The sequence below is a fragment of the Pseudophryne corroboree genome, chromosome 4 (assembly GCF_028390025.1).
Source record: "Pseudophryne corroboree isolate aPseCor3 chromosome 4, aPseCor3.hap2, whole genome shotgun sequence".
Taxonomy (NCBI): domain Eukaryota; kingdom Metazoa; phylum Chordata; class Amphibia; order Anura; family Myobatrachidae; genus Pseudophryne; species Pseudophryne corroboree.
Window position 1 is genome coordinate 573,213,743 of NC_086447.1, and position 9,748 is coordinate 573,223,490.

The window sequence follows — 9,748 nt, forward strand, 5'->3', positions numbered from 1 at the left end:
CCATTTTTCCTCACAGAAATGCTGGTGGGAAGGCTCCCAGGCTCTCCCCTGCACTGCACTACAGAAACAGGGTTAAAACAGAGAGGGGGGGCACTTATTTGGCGATATGACTATATATATTAAAATGCTATAAGGGAAAAACACTTATATAAAGGTTGTCCCTGTATAATTATAGCGTTTTTGGTGTGTGCTGGCAAACTCTCCCTCTGTCTCCCCAAAGGGCTAGTGGGGTCCTGTCCTCTATCAGAGCATTCCCTGTGTGTGTGCTGTGTGTCGGTACGTGTGTGTCGACATGTATGAGGACGATGTTGGTGAGGAGGCGGAGCAATTGCCTGTAATGGTGATGTCACTCTCTAGGGAGTCGACACCGGAATGGATGGCTTATTCAAGGAATTACGTGATAATGTCAACAGAGACGGCCGGCAAAAAAATAGTACCTGTCCAGGCGTCTCAAACACCGTCAGGGGCTTTAAAACGCCCATTTACCTCAGTCGGTCGACACAGACACGGACACTGATTTCAGTGTCGACGGTGAAGAAACAAACGTATTTTCCTTTAGGGCCACACGTTACTTGTTAAGGGCAATGAAGGAGGTGTTACATATTTCTGATACTACAAGTACCACAAAAAAGGGTATTATGTGGGGTGTGAAAAAACTACCTGTAGTTTTTCCTGAATCAGATAAATTAAATGAAGTGTGTGATGATGCGCGGGTTTCCCCCGATAGAAAATTATTGGCGGTATACCCTTTCCCGCCAGAAGTTAGGGCGCGTTGGGAAACACCCCTTAGGGTGGATAAGGCGCTCACACGCTTATCAAAACAAGTGGCGGTACCGTCTCCAGATAGGGCCGTCCTCAAGGAGCCAACTGATAGGAGGCTGGAAAATATCCTAAGAAGTATATACACACATACTGGTGTTATACTGCGACCAGCGATCGCCTCAGCCTGGATGTGCAGAGCTGGGGTGGCTTGGTCGGATTCCCTGACTAAAAATATTGATACCCTTGACAGGGACAGTATTTTATTGACTATAGAGCATTTAAAGGATGCATTTCTATATATACGAGATGCACAGAGGGATATTTGCACTCTGGCATCAAGAGTAAGTGCGATGTCCATATCTGCCAGAAGATGTTTATGGACACGACAGTGGTCAGGTGATGCAGATTCCAAACGGCACAAAGAAGTATTGCCGTATAAAGGGGAGGAGTTATTTGGGGTCGGTCCATCGGACCTGGTGGCCACGGCAACTGCTAGAAAATCCACCGTTTTTACCCTAAGTCACATCTCTGCAGAAAAAGACACCGTCTTTTCAGCCTCAGTCCTTTCGTCCCCATAAGAGTCATATCTGCCCAGGGATAGAGGAAAGGGAAGAAGACTGCAGCAGGCAGCCCATTCCCAGGAACAGAAGCCTCCACCGCTTCTGCCAAGTTTCTCAGCATGACGCTGGGGCCGTACAGGACCCCTGGATCCTACAAGTAGGATCCCAGGGGTACAGATTGGAAAGTCGAGACGTTTCCCCCTCGCAGGTTCCTGAAGTCTGCTTTACCAACGTCTCCCTCCGACAGGGAGGCAGTATTGGAAACAATTCACAAGCTGTATTCCCAGCAGGTGATAATCAAAGTACCCCTCCTACAACAAGAAAAGGGGTATTATTCCACACTATGTTGTGGTACTGAAGCCAGAAGGCTCGGTGAGACCTATTCTAAATCTGAAATATTTGAACACTTACAAAGGTTCAAATCAAGATGGAGTCACTCAGAGCAGTGATAGCGAACCAGGAAGAAGGGGACTATAGGGTGTCCCGGGACATCAGGGATACTTACCTCCATGTCCCAATTTGCCCTTCTCACCAAGGGTACCTCAGGTTCGTGGTACAGAACTGTCACTATCAGTTTCAGACGCTGCCGTTTGGATTGTCCACGGCACCCCGGGTCTTTACCAAGGTAATGGCCGAAATGATGATTCTTCTTCAAAGAAAATGGACGACCTCCTGATAAGAGCAAGGTCCAGAGAACAGTTGGAGGTCGGAGTAGCACTATCTCAAGTAGTTCTACGACAGCACGGGTGGATTCTAAATATTCCAAAACCGCAGTTGTTTCCGACGACACATCGGCTGTTCCTAGGGATGATTCTGGACACAGTCCAGAAAAGGGTGTTTCTCCCGGAGAAGAAAGCCAGGGAGTTATCCGAGCTAGTCAGGAATCTCCTAAAACCAGGAAAAGTGTCAGTGCATCATTGCACAAGGGTCCTGGGAAAAATGGTGGCTTCTTACGAAGCGATTCCATTTGGCAGTTTTCACGCAAGAACTTTTCAGTGGGATCTGCTGGAAAAATGGTCCGGATCGCATCTTCAGATGCATCAGCGGATAACCCTGTCTCCAAGGACAAGGGTGTTTCTTCTGCGGTGGCTGCAAAGTACTCATCTACTAATGGGCCGCAGATTCGGCATTCAGGAAGGGTCCTGGTGACCAGGGATGCCAGCCTGAGAGGCTGGGGAGCAGTCACACAGGGAAAAAATTTCCAGGGAATGTGATCAAGTCTGGAGAATTCTCTCCACATTAATATACTGGAGCTAAGGGCAAGTTACAATGCTCTAAGCTTAGCAAGACCTCTGCTTCAAGGTCAGCCGGTATTGATCCAGTGGGACAACATCACGGCAGTCGCCCACGTAAACAGACAGGGCGGCACAAGAAGCAGAAGGGCAATAGCAGAAACTGCAAGGATTCTTCGCTGGGCGGAAAATCAGGTGATAGCACTGTCATTCCGATGCCCGGGAGAGTGGGGATTTCATCGGGAAGTCTTCCACATGATTGTGAACCATTGGCAAAGACCAAAGGTGGACATGATGGCGTCCCGCCTGAACAAAAAACTGGACAGGTATTGCGCCAGGTCAAGAGACCCTCAGGCAATAGCTGTGGACGCTCTGGTAACACCGTGGGTGTACCAGTCAGTGTATGTGTTCCCTCCTCTGCTTCTCATACCCAAGGTACTGAGAATTATAAGACGTAGAGGAGTAAGAACTATACTCGTGGCTCCGGATTGGCCAAGAAGGACTTGGTACCTGGAACTTCAAGAGATGCTCACAGAGGACTCATGGCCTCTGCCGCTAAGAAGGGACTTGCTTCAGCAAGTACCATGTCTGTTCCAAGACTTACTGCGGCTGCGTTTGACGGCATGGCGGTTGAACGCCGGATCCTAAGGGAAAAAGGCATTCCGGAAGAGGTCATTCCTACCCTGGTCAAAGCCAGGAAGGAGGTGACCGCACAACATTATCACCACATGTGGCGAAAATATGTTGCGTGGTGTGAGGCCAGGAAGGCCCCACGAAGAAATTTCAACTCGGTCGATTCCTGCATTTCCTGCAAACAGGAGTGTCTATGGGCCTCAAATTGGGGTCCATTAAGGTTCAAATTTCGGCCCTCTCGATTTTCTTCCAAAAAGAATTGGCTTCAGTTCCTGAAGTCCAGAAGTTTGTCAAGGGAGTACTGCATATACAACCCCCTTTTGTGCCTCCAGTGGCACTGTGGGATCTCAACGTAGTTCTGGGATTCCTCAAATCACATTGGTTTAAACCGCTCAAATCTGTGGATTTGAAATATCTCACATGGAAAGTGACCATGCTGTTGGCCCTGGCCTCGGCCAGGCGAGTGTCAGAATTGGCGGCTTTGTCTCACAAAAGCCCATATCTGATTGTCCATTCGGACAGGGCAGAGCTGCGGACTCGTCCCCAGTTTCTCCCTAAGGTGGTGTCAGTGTTTCACCTGAACCAGCTTATTGTGGTACCTGCGGCTACTAGGGACTTGGAGGACTCCAAGTTGCTAGATGTTGTCAGGGCCCTGAAAATATAGGTTTCCAGGACGGTTGGAGTCAGGAAAACTGACTTGCTGTTATCCTGTATGCACCCAATAAACTGGGTGCTCTTGATTCTAAGCAGACGATTGCTAGTTGGATGTGTAGTACAATTCAGCTTGCACATGCTGTGGCAGGCCTGCCACAGCCAAAATATGTAAATGCCCATTCCACAAGGAAGGTGGGCTCATCTTGGGCGGCTGCCCGAGGGGTCTCGGCTTTACAACTTTGCCGAGCAGATACTTGGTCAGGGGCACACCCTGACTGAGGAGGACCGGGAGTTCTCTCATTCGGTGCTGCAGAGTCATCCGCACTCTCCCGCCCGTTTGGGAGCTTTGGTATAATCCCCATGGTCCTGACGGAGTCCCCAGCATCCACTTAGGACGTCAGAGAAAATAAGAATTTACTTACCGATAATTCTATTTCTCGTAGTCCGTAGTGGATGCTGGGCGCCCATCCCAAGTGCGGATTGCCTGCAATATTTGTACATAGTTATTGTTACAAAAATCGGGTTATTATTGTTGTGAGCCATCTTTTCAGAGGCTCCGCTGTTATCATGCTGTTAACTGGGTTCAGATCACAGGTTGTACAGTGTGATTGGTGTGGCTGGTGTGAGTCTTACCCGGGATTCAAAATCCTTCCTTATTGTGTACGCTCGTCCGGGCACAGTATCCTAACTGAGGCTTGGAGGAGGGTCATAGGGGGAGGAGCCAGTGCACACCACCTGATCCTAAAGCTTTTACTTTTGTGCCCTGTCTCCTGCGGAGCCGCTAATCCCCATGGTCCTGACGGAGTCCCCAGCATCCACTACGGACTACGAGAAATAGAATTATCGGTAAGTAAATTCTTATTTTTTTTAACAAAAATCATTTTGGATAGTGTAAAATTCATGAACTTCACCTAATTCACCCGACAATTTCTGAGTTGTTTTTGGGGAAAAAAATCATCAGTCAAGTGGTTAATTAGGCATAAGTCGGCTTGCTGCATAAGTGCATACAAAGCTTTTGCGAGTCTAGGGTGAGATGGTAATGAGAAGGAGGAGTTTTAAAGCTTATGTAAACCACAAAATTAAGATTTTCCTGTGTTGGCGTATAACTTTATGACAGTTGTTTACGTGTAAACGTGTAAACATACTTCTTGAACTGTCAAACTGTGTCTCCTTTTTTGTCACAAAGAGCACCCACCTGATTCTGTATGGACCAGGGGCGGAACTCTGGGAGGCAGTGGAGTCGGCTGCCGCCGGGCTCCTGACCTCAAGGGGGCACACCTCCTCCACTGTCTCCCACTGCCTGACCGCTCACCGCGCTGCTGCTGTCTGTGAGGGGAGGAGAGTGCAGCGTGCGCCTCCCCTGCCCCTCACTCTCCGGCCGCGGCGTCACGCTTCAATCCAGCGTCGGTCCGTGAGCCAATCAGAGCTCGCGAACCGGCAGCTAAGGCTGCTTGTCCGCGAGCTTTGATTGGCTCATGGACCGGCGCCTAATTGAAGAGATACACAGCCACCGGAGAGTGAGGGGCAGGGGAGGCGCACGCTGCGCTCTCCTCTCCTCACAGACAGCAGCAGCGCGGTGAGCACCACGGGGGAAGAGGGGGGTCATGTATATCTGGCACTGGGGGCATTGCTGGCACTGTGGGGACATGAATACCTGGCACTGGGGGGCATATCTGGCACTGTGGGGACACTGACATTGGGGGCATAGCTGGCACTGTGGGGACATATATATCTGGCACTGGGGGCATAGCTGGCACTGTGGGGACACTGGCATTGGGGGCATAGCTGACACTGTGGGGACATATATATCTGGCACTGTGGGGACATGTATATCTGGCACTGGAGGCATTGCTGGCACTGTGGGGACATGTATACCTAGCACGGGTCACAGCTGGCACTGGGGAGACATGTATATCTGGCACTGGGGGGCATATCTGGCTCTGGGGACACTGGCATTGGGAGCATAGCTGGCACTGTGAGGACATATATATCTGGCACTGGGGGCATATCTGGCACTGGGGGCATAGCTGGCACTTTGGGGACATATATATCTGGCACTAGGGGCATAGCTGGCACTGTGGGGGCATATATATCTGGCACTGGGGGCATATCTGGCACGGGGGCATAGCTGGCACTGGGGGGACATGTATATCTGGCACTGGGGGCAGAGCTGGCACTGTGTGGGGACATGTATATCTGGCACAGGGGGCATATCTGGCAATGTGGGGACACTGCATTGGGGGCATAGCTGGCACTTTGGGGACATATATATCTGGCACTAGGGGCATAGCTGGCACTGGCAGGAAATGTATATCTGGCATTGGGGGGGACACGTATATCTGGCACTGGGGGGGCCAGGGGAATCTGGCACTGTGAGGCGGGTGGTCTTCAGTATGCCAGCTGTCGGGATCCCGGCGCACAGTATACCGGCGCCGAAATCCCGACAGCCGGCATACAGACACTTATTTTCCCGCAAGGGGCTCATTTGTGCTCGCCACACTGTCGGTATGCCGGCGGTCGGGCTCCCGGCGCCGGTATGCTGGTCGCCGGTAGTCCGACCGCCGGCATACCATACTACACCCCTGTGAGGCATATATGTAGCTGGCACTGTGAGGCATATATGTATCTGGCACTGTGGGGCATATATGTATCTGGCACTTTGGGGCATATATGTATCTGGCACTGTGGGGACATATGTGTATGTGGCACTGTGGGGACATATGTTTCTGGCAGTGTGGAGGCACCCATTTTTTGACAATTTTATATGTATGTGGCACTGTACTGAGGCATTATATGTATTTGGCACTGTACAACATGACTAAAAACGGAGTTATGACACAAGGTCATACTCCTACAAACGTCATAACGAAAGGTGTGTGCACAAAATGGGGTGTGGCTTTGTGAAAACTAGGCCACGACACCATTTTTGCACGCGCGCCTTCGGCACGCGCATGATACTGACTCTTGTCCTTGACTACAGATCTTTTCTGGCACTTTGCCTCTGACTGGTTGGCCACCCCTGTCCTAGTATATACAGAGAGCTGGCTGTGGCTACAGCTAGGGGGAGCTCCAGAACGCAGCTCCTGCCAGGCCCTTCCAGATGAGGTGGCCAAGTGATGCTCTCTGTTCTTCCGTTGGACTGATAGAAGCAGGTAGGCACTGGCAGCACTTGCCTCAAGCTGCACTGTGGGGGTGTGTGTAGTTGGAAAGGGGAGGGGTGCTGGGGGGTCTTTAATGAATGTTGGCAGCACTGTGTTTTATGTGTGCATGTTTAAGTGAGGATTGTGTGTGTGTGTGTGTGTGTGTGTGTGTGTGTGTGTGTGTGTGTGTGTGTGTAAGTGAAGGCAGCATGTGCTTGTTTTTGTTTGTGTGTGTGTTTTTAAGTGAAAGAGGCGTGTATGCGTGTAAAGGAGACGCGTGTGTGTATGTATGTGTGTGAGAGACATACGTGTGTGTGTGTGTGTGTGTGTGTGTGTGTAAGTGAAAGAGAAATGCTTGTGTGTTTAAGTGAAGGACGCGTGTGTGAGTTTAAATGAAGGAGGCGTGTGTGTAAGTGAAGAAAGCATGTGTTTGTTTTTGTTTGTGTGTGTGTGTTTTTTAATGAAAGAGGCGTGTGTGCGCGTAAGGGAGATGTGTGTGTGTGTGTGTGTGTGTGTGTGTGTGTGTAGGTGTATGTGTGTGTGTATAAGTGAAAGAGGCATGTTTGTGTGTTTAAGTGAAGGAAGCGTGTGTGTGAGAGTTTAAATGAAGGAGGCGTGTGTGTGAGTTTAAGTGAAGGAAGCATGTGTAAGTGAGAGGCGTTTGTGTAAGTGAGAGGCGTGTGTGTGAGAGGTGTGTGTGTAAGTGAGAGGCGTGTGTGTAAGTGAGGATTGTGTGTGTTTAAGCGAAGGAGGTGTGTGTGTTTAAGTGAAGAAGGCATGTGTGTGTTTAAGCAAAGGAGGCGTGTGTAAGTAAGAGGTGTGAGTGTAAGTGAGAGGCGTGTGTGTGTTTAAGTGAAAGAGGTGTTTGTGTGTGTGTTTAAGTGAAAGAGGCGTTTGTGTGTTTTTTATATATATATACTGTATATCGGCACACCACTGTGCCAAAGCATCTACATTGTGACATGCTGTTGGGTGAGGGAGTACTGTAGGTGTGCTATAAAGGTATGCTGGTGTCTATTTTATTGTGATGACTGACTTGGAGTGCCATCCACTTTGTATGTGTATCTATATTACTATTGGGAAAGGCACCTGAGCACGCTACTACTGTTCAACACGAGTGCCGGATAGCTACATATGAAGGGTGTGTGTGTATACAGTATGTAGGGGGGCACCAACATTTATCATGCCTCCGGGCGACTGGGGCGAACTTACGCCACTGGTATGGACAGTATGAGATAAAGGGTTAATCACCAGAAAATCTGGTTTGTCTAAAAATATATGTTTGCTATCCCCAAAATGCTATGAGGGATATGTATTAATATGCAGGTTATGTGTACAGACCTGCTTCATTTCCGAATCGCATTGAAGTGGGCCCAGATAACGGCAGCATGTATGAATGTACCTTCTGTCATTGTGGGGGAACATTAAATTTACTGTCTGGTCATTTGTCCCCTCCCACTTTCGGCACACCTCATCGGTGGTTGAGACATCGCTGCACACAGTGAGCAGACGTCGCCAGTACTTTTCCCAGCGGCCCATGTGGCTAATTAAAGAAAAACTTTATTTTCTGCTGCGGGGTACACTGGGCTCCACAGGGAATGACATTGGGGTGTAGAGTAGGATCTTGATCCGAGGCACCAATAGACTAAAAGCTTTGACTGTTCCCAGAATGAATAGCGCCGCCTCCTCTATAACCCCACCTCCGTGCACAGGAGCTTAGTTTTGTAGTTGGTGCCATGCAGTGCAGGCATACAACAAGGGGGCTGCTCCAGCAGCCCTGAGAAGAGCTTTTAAAGTGAAAAATGAAGACTTCAAGGGCTGCAGCAGAGGCACTGTAAGTGTTAGATGTTAGTCAGACATCTCCTGCTGCAGCTCCATCACCTCCCCCAGCGGCGCTGTACATTCCCTCGCCCTGGTTGCCGGGTACCTACAGCGGAGGCTCCGGTTTCTCTCAAGTTAGTTACACACACCACCGCTGCTCTCCAGGTTCGCGTGGCCACACTCAGGGAGGCGATAAGTGGGTCCCCCAGACGGGACCCGCTGGAAATCGCGATCCCGTGCGGTGGGAGGCGGGCTGCGCTCGCTGGCGTGGACACTGTGGCAGTACAGGGACCCCACTAGACCTCCAGGGCAAGGACACTGGTCAGTTTTGATTAAAAAAAAATGTTTATTATATAGCCCACAGTACCAGGTGGTGAAGTCCAGCAGGGGGATAAGGCTTTGACCTGTAGCCCCTCCCCCAGCCCCAGGGCGCAATTTAGAATAAATGTTCCCGCCCTGGAGCTGCATATCTCTCCCTCACTCCTTGTCAGCGCTTGGGCGCCATTAGGTCAAGCTGAGCTGATCCTGGGACTGTTTTGGCAAATCCTCCCCTGTAAAGCCGCCTGCATGTCAGCGCTGTGCATTTTACAGGACACTTAAGTATTCTACAAGTCTGCTGACAGTGTTAGTTAAGAAAGAGTGCATTTAGTCAGGGTTATATAGTACAAGTACCCTGTGATATACATCCAGTCTTTACTGTGCATTGTTATATCTATTGAGTGTATAGCTATACTTAGTACTACTCTGTATTGCTAGTCCAGTGCAGTTTTATTGCATGTCATAATTTCTGCATTGTACAAACTCTGACTATGGGGTATATTTACTAAGGTCCCGATTTTGACCGAGATGCCGTTTTTTCTTCAAAGTGTCATTTCGGTAATTTACTAAGCAAAAATTTCGGCAGTGATGAGGGCATTCGTAATATTTTGGAAGTCCTAGGAAAAAA